Source organism: Sturnira hondurensis, unplaced genomic scaffold (genome assembly GCF_014824575.4).
Source record: "Sturnira hondurensis isolate 20B ecotype Veracruz unplaced genomic scaffold, ASM1482457v3 Scaffold0006437, whole genome shotgun sequence".
NCBI classification, from domain to species: Eukaryota; Metazoa; Chordata; class Mammalia; order Chiroptera; family Phyllostomidae; genus Sturnira; species Sturnira hondurensis.
In genome coordinates, this window is record NW_028079068.1 from 10,202,023 (window position 1) to 10,214,699 (window position 12,677).

Sequence of the window (12,677 nt, forward strand, 5' to 3'; positions counted from 1 at the left end):
TTCATATAGCGATGCAATTTTCCCAACACTATTTGTTAAAGAGACCCTCCCCATTGGCAGGGTGCTTTGGCACCCTTGTTGAAGATCATTTGACTGTTTGTGAGAGGTAGTTCCATTGGTCTATATATCTATCTGTATGCCAGTACCATAATGTTTTCATTACTTTGGTTTTGTAGTATATTTTGAAATAAAAAATGTGAGACCTTCAGATTTGTTCTTTTTCAAGATTGTTTTGGCTGTGTAGGGTTCCTTGAGATTCCATATGGATTTTCTGGTGGATTTTTCTATTTCTGCAAAAAAAAAAAAGTCATTAGGATTTTGGTAGGGATTGCATTGAATCTGTAGATTACTTTGGGTAGTGTTGACAACAGGAGCATGTCATCCAGTCCTCGAACACAGGCTCTCTCCATTCATTGGTGTCTTTGATTTCTTTCAGTAATCTTTTGTAGTTTTTAGTATTGTTTGAGTCTTTTTGCCTCCTTGCTTTATTCCTGAGTGTTTTCTTCCTTTTGCTACTATTATAAATGCGATTGTATTTTAAATTTTCTTTTCAGATTGTTCAGTTAGTGTATAAAAACATCTGATTTTGGTGTGTTGATTTTTTATTTTGCAACTTTGCTGAATTCATCATTTATTAGTTCTGTCAGGTTTTGAGGATATTTTTATGGCTTTCTACATATAAGATCATGTTATATCTGAGCAGACATCATTTTTTCCTGTCCAATTTGGATGCTTTATTCGTCTTTTCCTTGCATAATTGGTTTGGGTAGAACTTCTAATGCTACATTGAATAGAAGTGGCAAATCTGGGCATCCTTGTCTTGTTCCTGACTCTGTGGTTTTTAACAGCTGTCACTCTTTGACTATTGAGTATGATGTTCATTGTAGGTTTTCATATAAAGTCATGTGACACTTCATGATGACAGTATGTTCTGTGAAATTCATCCTTAAGTGATTTCATTGTTGTGCAAACATCATAGAGTGTATTTATATAAACCTAGATGGTATAGCCTACTACACCCAGACTGTATAGGATAGCCTGTTGTTCCTAGGCTACAAATCTGTACAGCTTGTTAGTACACTGAATACTGTAGGCAGTTGTAACACATGGAAAGTATTTGTGTATCTAAACATATAAAAGGTCACTATGTTGTACACCTGTACCTAATATTATAATATATGCCAACTATACTTTAACAAAATATTATTATAATAAAAAACAAATATGGAAAAGCTACCATAAGAAATAACATTCAAAAGATTAAAAAGCCCTGGCCAGGTAACTCAGTTGTTTGGACCATTGTCCCACACACCAAAAGGTTGTGAGTTTGATCCCAGTCGGGTCATGTATGGGAGACAGCCCATTTATGTTTCTCTTTCACGTTGATGCTTCTCTACCCCCTCACCCCCCAAATCAGTAAACATCCTTGGGTGAGGATAAAAAAAGATTTTTAAAAAATGGTACATCTACCTGGCTGGTGTGGCTCAGTGGATTGAGTGCAGGCCTGCTAACCAAAGGATCGCTGGTTCAGTTCCCAGTCAGGGCATGTGCCTGGGTTGGGTTGGGTCCCCAACCCAGGCCAGGTCAGGTCCCCAATAAGGGGGTGCATGAGAGGCAACCACACATTGATGTTTCTCAGCCTCCCTTCCCCTTTCGAAAATAAATTAAATCTTTAAAAAAAGAAATGGTACACCTATATATGGCATTTACCATGGGTGGAACTTGCAGAACAAAAGTTGCTATGGGTAAGTCAGTGAGTGAATGGTGAATGAATATGAAGGCTAGGACATTACTGTACCCTACTGTGGACTTTATAAACACTGTAGAGTTAGGCTACACTAAATATATAAAAAAATATGGTATTAAATTAAGCACAAGAGAAAATGATATAATTATGAGACATGGTAAACACAAGATGTGTGAGGCTGTTCTGCATAACTGCATAGTGTTTACAGCAGACTTCTTTTATATGTTGAAAGAGTATATTCTAAGTGATAAATAGTATAGTAAATACATAAACCAGTAACATAGTTTTTATTATCACTATCAAGTATTATGTACTATAGATAATTGTATGTGCTATACTTTGTGTCACTGGCGGGGCAGTAGGTGTGTTTACACTAGCATGACTAGATGCTATACATATGACATTATGGCAGCTACAGTGTCACTAGATGATAGGAGTTTTTCAGCTCCACTGTGATCTACGGGACCCCATGCATATGCTGTCCATTGTTGAAATGTTATTATGCAGCCAGTGCATGACTGTATGGTCTTGACAATGCTGGGCTGATTTCCTTCTGTTTTTAGTTTGTTGAGTATCTTTATCATGAAAGAGTTTTAAATTTTGTCAAATACCTCTTTTGCATCAATGGAGATGTTTATGTTTTTGTTCACTCTATTAATGTGGTTTATTACATTGTTTAATTTTAATATGTTAAACCACCCTTGCATTTCATGAATAAATTCTACATGGTCATGGTATATAATCCTTTAATGTAATACTGAATTTGAAAATTAGCGTGGCCCCTGCACAAGGATGACACACAAATTCATGAGGCGTTCCATATTTTTAATGATACAGAGAAGATTAGCAGGGCCCCTGCGCACGGATGAATATTGAATTTGGTTTTCAGGTATTTTGTTGAATTTTTTTCCCATCAGTATTCATAAGAGATACTGGTTTGTAGTTTTCTTATGGAATCTTTTGTCTGGCTTTGGTAACAATGATGCTGGCTTCATGAAATGAATTAGAAGGTGTTCTTCCCTTTTCTTTAATTTTCTTGGAAGAGTTTGAGAAGGATTGGTGTTAAGTCTTCTTTAAATGTTTGGTAGAATTCACCAATAAATCCATCTGGTCCTGGGCTTTTCTTTGTTTTAGATTACTTTGTTTCTTTGTTTTAGGTTTTAGATTACTAATTTAATCTCTTTACTAGTTATAGTAATACAGTCTATTCATATTTTCTATTCCTTCTTGATTCGGTCTTGGTATGTATCTAGGAATTTGTGCATTTAATCTGTATTATGTAATTTGTTGGTGTATAGTTTATAGTATTATAATCCTTTTTGTTTCTATAAAATTGATAGAAATGTCCCTACTGTCATTTTATTTCTGCCTTTTTTCTTAGTTAATCTAGACTAAAGGTTTGTTAATTTGGTTGATCTTTTTAAAGAATCATATATTGGTTTTCCTATTTTCTGTTTTATATATTTTTGCTCTAATTTATTATTTCCTTCCTTATGCTAGCTTTGGGTTTAGTGTTTCTTTTTCTAGATCCTTTTTTTTTAAGATTTTATTTATTTATCTTTAGAGGGGAAGGGAAGGAGAGAGGGAGAGAAACATCAATGTATGGTTGCCTTTCGTGCGTCCCCTGCTGGGAGTTGGCCTGCAGGGAACTGGCCTGCAACCCAGGCATGTGCCCTGGCTGGGAATCGAACCACAATCGTCTGATTCGCAGGCCCGCGCTCAATCCACTGAGCTACACCAGCCAGGGCTTAGATCCTTAAGGTGTAAAGTTAGGTTGTTGGTTTGAGATGTGCTTCTTTTTCTTTTTCTTTTCTTTCTTTTTTTTTTTTTTTTTAATTCTCACCCAAGGACATTTTTTTCCCATTGCTTTTAGAGAGAGAGGAAGGGAGAGAGGAAGGGAGGGAGAAAAACATCGAATGGTTGCCTCCCCTACACGCCTGGACCGGGGATCATACGCACCCGGACTGGGGATGGAACCTGCAACCTAGGTATGTTCCCTGACCGGGAATCGAACCCGCAACCTTTCGGCTACGGGACAATGCTCCAACCAACTGAGCTACACCGGCTAGGGCGAGATGTGCTTCTTTTTTTAATGTAAGTGTAAAAACTGTAAAATTCTTAGAACTGTTTCAGTGCATTTCATAAGTTTTGTTATATTGTGTTTCCATTTTCATTTGTCTTAAGATATTTTCTAATTTCTTTTTTAACCCACTGGATGCTTTAGAATGTATTTAATTTTTCCATACTCGTGAATTTTCCAGGTTTTCTTCTATTAATTTCATTGTGATTCAAAAAAGATAATTTCTTTGACTTCAGCCCTTTTATGTTTATTAAAGCTTGTTTTGTGGTCTGGCATCTGGTCTGTCCTGGAGATGTTTCAGTCTTTTGAGGTATAGTTCCTGTTTCCTTTGCTGTGTCCCAGCTGAAACTGTGGAGTATTACCTGGGCTTCTCTTCCTTGGTGAGCCCTAAATTTGTTTTCATCACCCCAGTCTTACTAGACTGCCCAAGGATCTTTAGCATCTTCTTAGCCTTTTGTCTTCCACTTTCAAATAGGTAAATGCCTTGAGAGGAAAAGTGGAGTTAAATATTGCGCTGAACTCTGCTCTCTATTCCCTGTCTCTGGAATCTGTGGCTTCATGTCCTGGTTGTCTTGGTATTTTTTTGTTTTTTTTTTTGTCTTGGTAGTTTTTGATGTCTTCAAACAAGTTATTTTAAATTTTTTTATTATTATTATTTTAAAAGATTTTATTTATTTATTTTTATACAGAGGGGAAGGGAGGGAGAAAGAGAGGGAGAGAAACACCAAAATGCAGTGCCTCCCACATGCCCCCCACCAGGGACCTGGCCCACAACCCAGGCGTGTGCCCTGACTGGGAATCAAACCGGCAACTCTTCAGTTTTCGGGCCAGCATTCAGTCCACTGTGCCACACTAGCCAGGGCTAAACAAGTTATTTTTTATTTATCTTTGTACTTGTAAAATTGTTGTAATGCCAGCTAGTGTGTTATAACTGAAGTTAATACACCTGATAAATGCTATGAGAGTGATAGTTTCAGGTTGTTTGGGGAACATGTAGGGCATAAAATTAACTCCTGTGGTTAAAAAAACTTCACTACACTTTTCTAAAGAAAAAAAATAGTGTAATCCAAATATTTACAAAAAGGATCTTACAAGATCTGTATCTTTGTTTTTTAATTATACACAGGGTCTGGAAGAAATAACACCCATCTTTCATTACAAAATTATAAGCATGTAATTTTGTAACATAACAATATCACACTCAAGCACACCATGTGACATTTTAGGAGAAATGTTCAAATTAAAACTATAAATTATTACATCCGTATTACTGCCTACCAACCACACCGAAGCAGGCGTTACTTCTGCTGGACATTATATTTTGGAGATCTTTTCATATTAGGACTGTAAATACATCTTTATTTCTAAAGGCAATTCCAATTGATATGTTAAAAAATATTCAAACATATTAAAGGTACTTGGAAAATAAGTCTTTTCATTCCTACCCACAGTTTTCCAGAAGGAAATCATATTTTTGTATTTTTGTTTTGACTTTTGGTTTTGCCCTTCATCCCTGAGATCTCTCCTTCTAAGGAGATAGAAATATTTAAATCAGAAATATATATAACCCAGAATGATACAACTACAGTTGGTATTGTTTGCTAGTTTCAGCCACTCAGATTAAAGTTCACATAGCACAGCACAGTCAGTGAATTTTTCACAAGGGAGAAAGGCTCTAATACTAGTACTGTTTAATAGGCAGTATTGTTTTTTGTTTGTTTTGTTGTATTCTGTTTTAAAACAGATACAGAAAACTATACAAAACAAATGTATAACTTGGCGAATTACTGTATAAGTGTCCTTGAAGCCAACACCCAAGTCAAGAAATTCGCTGGCCACTCCAGAAGTCTTCCTTGTGCCTGATTTGACATAACTGCTCCCTCTCCCTAAAAGTAACCTCTTTCCTTTCATATTAATCTCTTTTTTGTTTATCTTTATGGTTTTATCACCCAAGTGGGTATCCTTCAACATTGTACTTTGGTCTTCCTGTTGGTTTTTAAAATGTCTTTCAAGTGTCTTTTAATCTGAAGTTTCTCTCTGTAGATTATTAATCTGTGGAGGAACGTCGGCCATTTGACATGTTGAGAGTCCCTACAGTCTGGATTTTGGTGATTGTATAGTTAATGATACAGTTCTACTGCAGATTGCTAGCTGGATCCAGAGGCTTGATGAGACAGATTGATTTGGACCTATTGTCAGTATGGTATCCATTCCCAGGATGCACGTGCTATCGATTGTCTTTCTCTGTTCCCATGATCTACTACTGTGAAACAAATTACGGGACCTCAGAACAGTGACTTAGAACAAAAACCATTTCATTATGCCTCATCACTTTGTAGGTCACGAATTCAAGTGGGACTCTGTGGAAGATAATCGTACACCACGAGGCATACATGTGGTGGGAGGGCTGCTCTGGAGGTTCCAAGATGGCTTTACTTACATGCTTGCCACTCTGGAAGGAATGACTGATAGGCTAAATTTAGCTGTGCTCCTCTTGCTTTCCTGACTTTCCAGAGATTTCCTGGTGTCTCTCTCACTCTCTCTCTTTTTGAAAAAAGATTTTATTTACCGCCCTGTCTGGTATAGCTCAGTGGATTGAGCGCAGGCCTGAGAACCAAAGGGTCACCCTTTCAATTCCCAGTCAAGGCACATGCCTGGTTGCAGGTCAGTTCCCAGCAGGGGACCCACGAGAGGCAACTGTACATCGATATTTCTCTCCCTCTCTCCTTCCCTTCCCCTGTAAAGATAAGTAAATAAAATATTTTTTAAAAACCTTTAAAAAAAGATTTTATTTATCTGTTATTTTTTTAGAGAGAGGGGAAGGTAGGGAGAAAGAGAGGGAGAGAAACATTGGTGTATGAGAGAAACTACATCTATTGCCTCTCGCATGCCCTTAACTGGGGACTGGCCTGTAACCCTGGCTTGTACCCTGACTGGGAATGGAACTACCAACCTTTCACTTTGTGAGATGACACCCAACCAACTAAGCCACACCCATCAAGGCTCCTGGTCTCTTGACACTGTCTCTCCAGCAGAGTAGTCTGAGTTCTTACATGGTTAAGTGCCAAAGACTGTGGATATTGAGTAAGACTACTACAATAACTAATAAACTTGGGGGTACTTTCAATACCATCTTTTTCTTTAAAGTTTCACCCACTAATTCTATCATTTATATGTGAAACTTGCCAGTAGCAATTATTACCTGAAATGTTCTAATGGTGATTTTTCTGTTTTTCTCATTTCTTCTATGTTAACTATCATTCTTCTGTAGAAAAGGTGTCTTATATCCTATAAATAATTTCTTAAGAGGTATTTACTCAGTTGTTAATTCACACCAGTATGCACTCATGGATTTATTTATTTATTTATTTATTTTTATTTATTTATTTTTTAAATATTTTATTTATTTATCTTTCGAGGGGAAGGGAAGAAGAGAGGAGAGAAACATCAATGTATGGTTGCCTTTCGTGCGTCCCCTGCTGGGAGTTGGCCTGCAGGGAACTGGACTACAACCCAGGCATGCGCCCTGACTGGGAATCGAACCGAGATCGTCTGGTTCGCAGGTCCGCACTCAATCCACTGAGCTACACCAGCCAGGGCCGGATTTTTTTAAATTTTTGAGTTATCATCTAAAACTATCAATTTTGTTACTCCAGGTTTTTTAGCTGTGGCCACTGGGAGCTCTTTCAGGCTGGTTCTTAGGTCCTTTGGACTTCTGACTGGTTTTTAAAATGTTTTTCTGGCCTGCTTTTCTTGTAGGGATGTTATTCTGTTCATTATTTTCTTGATTTCCACGTGTGTGTGTGTGTGTGTGTGTGTGTACATATCAGTCATTATTTTTTGTGAAATTAGTTTTTCCAAACTTTTAGAAGGCATAGTTAAGGATAGTATTTCCAAATTCAAAGAGTTTCCCTATCTGTTGTTTTCAGGTAGTATTTACAAATATGGTGGTTTATTGCTAAGACTTCTAGCTTTGTTACCTTCTCCTTTTTCCTTTTTGTCTCTGTTGTACTTGTCTTGTATATTTTTGATTCTGTTCATACCACTTTCTCCTCACTTTGGAGCCCCATTGTAGCTTTTCCGTTTCGAGAGTCTGTAGAGGCTCGACTTCCTTCTCCTGAGGCCTTAGGTAGGCCTCTTCTACTCACCTTTTCTACTCACTAAAACCTTTTTCATTTTCGAATACAGTCCTCAAATTGGTTCCCTGTGCTTTCTAGTGAGTACCTATTGGCTCTTTTGTTGTTCGTCTGCTCTAAGATCTGTTAGCTAGCCTGTTCCTTCTACTTCTACTTTTCCTGAAGCTGAAACTATACAAGTCTTACAGACATTACTGGTTTGTCCCCAGCCAGTTATAATTTGGAGTTCTTGGAGATAACTGGATAACACCTAGTTTTGTTATAAATGTCCACAGTGCTTTGGTTTTCCTGTTTAATTGCTCTTTTTTTAAAAAGTTATATTTTGTGGTTCAATTCCCAGTCAGGGCACATGCCTGGGTTGCAGGCCAGTTCCCAGCAGGGGGCTCATGAGAGGCAACCATACATTGATATTCCCTCCCTCTCTCCTTCCCTTCCCCTCTAAATAAATTTTTTTAAAAAAGTTATATTTGTCCCTGGCTGGTGTAGCTCAGTGGATTGAGCAAGGGGCACATGAGAGGCAACCGTACATTGATATTTCTCTCCCCTTCTCTTTCCCTTCCCCTCTAAAGATAAATAAATAAAATCTTGAAAAAAAAGTTATATTTTGCCCTGGCTGGTATGGCTCAATGGATTGAGCATGGGCTGTGAACCAAAGGGTCTCTGGTTTGATTCCCAGTCAGGGCACATGCCTGGGTTGTGGGCCAGGTTCCCACAGGAGCCAGGAGCCACATGATAGGCAACCACACATTGATGTTTCTCTCCCTCTCTTTCTCCCTCCTTTCCCGTGTCACTAAAAATAAATAAATAAAACTTTTTAAAAAAGATTTTAAAAGTTTATGTTGATTATGCTATTACAGTTGTCCTGATTTTCCGCCCGTGCACCCTCTCCACTCAGCACCCCGCACTCGCTTAGACAATCATCACACCATTGGTCATGAGTATAAGTTCGTTGGCTACTCCATTTCCTGTACTGTACTTTACATGCCCATGGCTATTCTGTAACTACCTGTTTGTACTTCTTAATCCCCTCTCCTCTTCACCCTTTCTCTCACACCTGCCTCCCATGTGGCAGCCATCAAAACACTCTGTCTCCATAATTCTGTCTCTGTTTTTCTTATCGGTGTAGTTTGCTTTTTAGATTCACTTGTTGATAGATATGTATTTTTGCCATTTTATTGTTCATAGTTTTGATCTTTTTTAAAATTAACATTTAAATTAACATTTCATATAATAACTGTTTGGTGATGATGAATTCCTTTAGTTTTTTCTTGTCTGGGAAGCTCTTTATCTGCCCTTCAATTCTAAATGAAGCTTTGCTGGGTAGATCAGTCTTAGCTCGGGGTTTCTGCTTTTCATGACTTAATATGTCTTGCCAATCCCTTCGAGCCTGTAAAGTTTCTTTTGAGAAATCAGCTAACAGTCTTATGGGCACTCCTTTGTAAGTAATTGTCTGCTTTTCTGTTGCTGCTTTTAAGATTCTCTATCTTTAACCTTTGGCATTTTAATTTTGATGTCTCTTGGATTGGGCCTCTTTGGACACCATCTTGTATGGAACTCTCTGTGCTTCCTGGACTTGTGTGGCTATTTCCTTCACCAAATTAGGGAAGTTTTCTTTCATTATTTTTTCAAGTGGATTTCCAATTTCTTGCTCTTTCTTTTCTCCTTCTGGTACCTCTATGATATGAATGTTGGGTCTCTTCAAATTGTCCTGGGAATGCTTATACTATCCTCATATTTTGGGGTTCTTTTTTCTTCTTGTCCTGATTGGTTTTTTTCTTTCTTATGTTCCAAATCATTGATATGATTCTTGGCTTTATCCTCTCTATTGTTGTAAATTGTTCTTATTACAATTAATGTTTCTGATTGGATCTTTTTATGCTGCTGAGGTCCTCACTAAGTTCCTTGAGCATTCGTAAAACCAGTGTTTTGAACTCTTTGTCTGATAGATTGCTTATCTGCATTTCATTTAGCTCTTTTTCTGGAGTTTGGATCTGTTCCTTCATTTGAGCCATGTTTTTTTGTCTCCTCATTTTGGTAGCCTCTCTGTGTTTGTTTCTATGTATTAGGTAGAATTGCTTTGACTTTGTGTCTTGGTTGCGGGGCCTAATGTAGTACGTGTCCTATAGGGTCCAGTGGTATAACCTTTCCTACCACCCAAGCTGGGTACTTGAGGTGTGCTCTTCATGTGGGCTGAGTATACCCTCCTCTTGTAGTTGAGCCTTGGTTGCTGTTGGCAGATCAATGGGAAGGAATTACTTAGGCCAGTCACCTGCATGGATTGACTGTGACCACTGATGGCCAACTTCCACCATCCATGAAGGATCAGCTCTGCAGGGACAGGGTGATGGTGCTCCAGCATGGTCTGTAGCTATCCATTAGGTGTGCTGGCCCTGGGGTTTCCCAAGTAGTGCAGTCCAAGTTCAGCACCCACACCTGTGTTTTGCCCAAGGCTGTCTTGCCTGAGTTATAAAGCAGTCAAAGGGCTGCTACTCATGCTACTTATTTGGAGATCACCTGCAAAGCCAAGCTGTGAATGTAGGCTGGATGCTGCTAGTGCCTGGCCTGGGGCCCACAGATGCCAGCTATTACTTGTTTGAGAGGATTTAGGAAACTGTGAAGCATGAGCCAATACCAGCCATTCATATGGAAAAGCAGCTTGGGTGGGCCTGTAAGCTGGGTGGGGTGGAGTCTCTGGGGATCTCCTACACAGGTCAGACAGTGTCACAGATATGGCACCAGCATGCCTGGTCTGTGCTCAGTCTGGATGAATGTGGTTTCTTTAATTCTGTAGTTATCAGACTTCCATTCACCTGGATTTCTGATGGTTCCAAGCAATGGTGGTTTTATATTTTAGTTGTAATTTTGATGTGGTTTTGCAAAGAGGTGAGCCATATCTGCCAATACCTCCATCTAGAGCAGAAGTTGGCTGTTTTTATGAGGGAATTTATGGAGATTCCAAGGCTTCATAGAGTCTTTTTGCTATTATTTTTTAAAATATCACTTTGAGCCCTGACCTGTGTGGCTCAGTTGTTGGACATCATCTTGCAAAGTAAAAGGTTGATGGTTCAATCCCCGTCAGAGCACATGCCTAGTTTGCAGGCTGTCCCAGTTGGGGGCATGTAAGAGGCAACTGATCTATGTTTCTCTCCTCTTTCTCCCTTACTTCCTGTCTCCCTAAATATAGATAAATAAAATCTTTAAAAATATCAGTTTGAGCAAAATATATTTTGATGGCTGGTTAAGTAGCATGTGATTGGGCTACTGGTTGAACAATGAATAACTAAAAACTATGTGGCTGGGCTCTGACATACGTGGTGTGTGCGGCTCAGCTGTGGGCATCGTCCCACGAATCGAAAGGTCTCCAGATCCATTCCTGGTCAGGGCACCTGCCTAGCTTGCGGGTTTGGTCCTTTACCTGGGTGCATAGAGAGGTAACACATTGATGTTTCTCTCTCACGTTGATGTTTCTTGCCCTCCTTTTCTCCCTCTCTTCTCTTCTCTCTAAAAATAAATAAATAAAGTCTTGGTGGGGGGATAAAAACTATGTGGCTGAAAGCTATGTGGCTATGTGATATACTGGGGTACAAATTCCAAAAAAGGTAATAAAACATTTTATTTAGAAAAAAGTTAATGTTTCATGATTAAAGTATATTCTACCAGCTTACTGACTTAAAGCTAAGTTTTATTTCAAGAAATCTGTGGTGAATTTTAAGGTCTCTAGTTTTAATTTGCTTTGGGAACTTGTACAGGACATTTATTTTACCCTTTTCCTTGATTTCTTGTTTATCTTTGGAAAGATCTTGAAGATTCACTAATGCATTACTTGTGAAGTGCTCTATCCTCATAAAAAATAGACTAGGTAAATCTGTGTGATCTTTCTTCACAGTTGGCTGTATTCTGAGTTGAGGTTGAAATTTTTTTTTCAGTCCATCGTTGCTAGTCCGTTTTAGCCTCCTCCCATGCAGAGGCAGTTTGGTGTAGAATTGGTGTAGGTGCTTTAGAATTTATCAGTTGTTACTTAGTTGCCTGTTGTATACTGCTTGATTTATTCTCAAAGTTATCTTTCAGTACAGGACTGACTCCCTTTTCTTAGTATGATTAGCTGTTAGAGACCAAATTCTGTGCTTTTGTTCTATTTATTATTTCTATAGATAAATTTATTTTCTCTTGTGAAAATGATTTTAGTAGCATATATGGTACTTTGCCAAATAGAAATACATAAAAAATAATTCAGTTATGTGAGATAATTCACTTGGGTTGAGATAGTTTTTCTGAGGTTTTGTCAGGAACTAAAGATTGAAATATAGGCCTATTGAGACTAGTATGAAATATAGTCTCCTGTTTATTGATATATTAAAATAGTTTCCAGACTCAATTCTCAGAGTGAACAAAGTTTATTTATTTTTAAATGGAAAAGAGAAGAAATATCAAAAAAAAAAAGAGAGAAGAAATACCCAACCTATAGATTAGGGTTGGAAAGTTATACAGTGACATTTTAGTTTTAGTAGAAACTTTTGTGACATTTTTTTCTTCATACTCTTCCCCCCCACACAATGAATGATTCTAATCAGTAGGTTTAGATTTATTGATTCAGTTGATAACTTTCATATATGACTTCCTAGAATAAATCAGAAGAATTTAGGTAATATTTTTGTTGAACGGGGCCTATAAATGTAGAATTCAAAGTATTGGGTGAATTATTGGGTAATTTAGC

The 12,677-nt window shown here is 38.0% G+C and overlaps 1 protein-coding gene and 1 pseudogene across 3 annotated transcripts in view; both read left to right on the forward strand.

Moving 5' to 3' along the window:
• The window catches only part of TNPO3 (transportin 3), a 98,388-nt gene that overhangs the window by 18,898 nt on the left and 66,813 nt on the right, over nucleotides 1-12,677 (forward strand). The window contains exon 1 of one of the 3 annotated variants that reach the window (XM_037049233.1): nucleotides 3,647-3,735. The exons of the other annotated variants lie outside the window; for them this stretch is intronic. The gene's annotated coding sequence lies outside the window, so the exon portion shown is untranslated. Of the gene's footprint in view, nucleotides 1-3,646; nucleotides 3,736-12,677 lie in introns of those variants that run through there. 3 annotated transcript variants of the gene reach the window in all.
• Nucleotides 2,485-2,574, forward strand: LOC118989259 (uncharacterized; annotated as a pseudogene).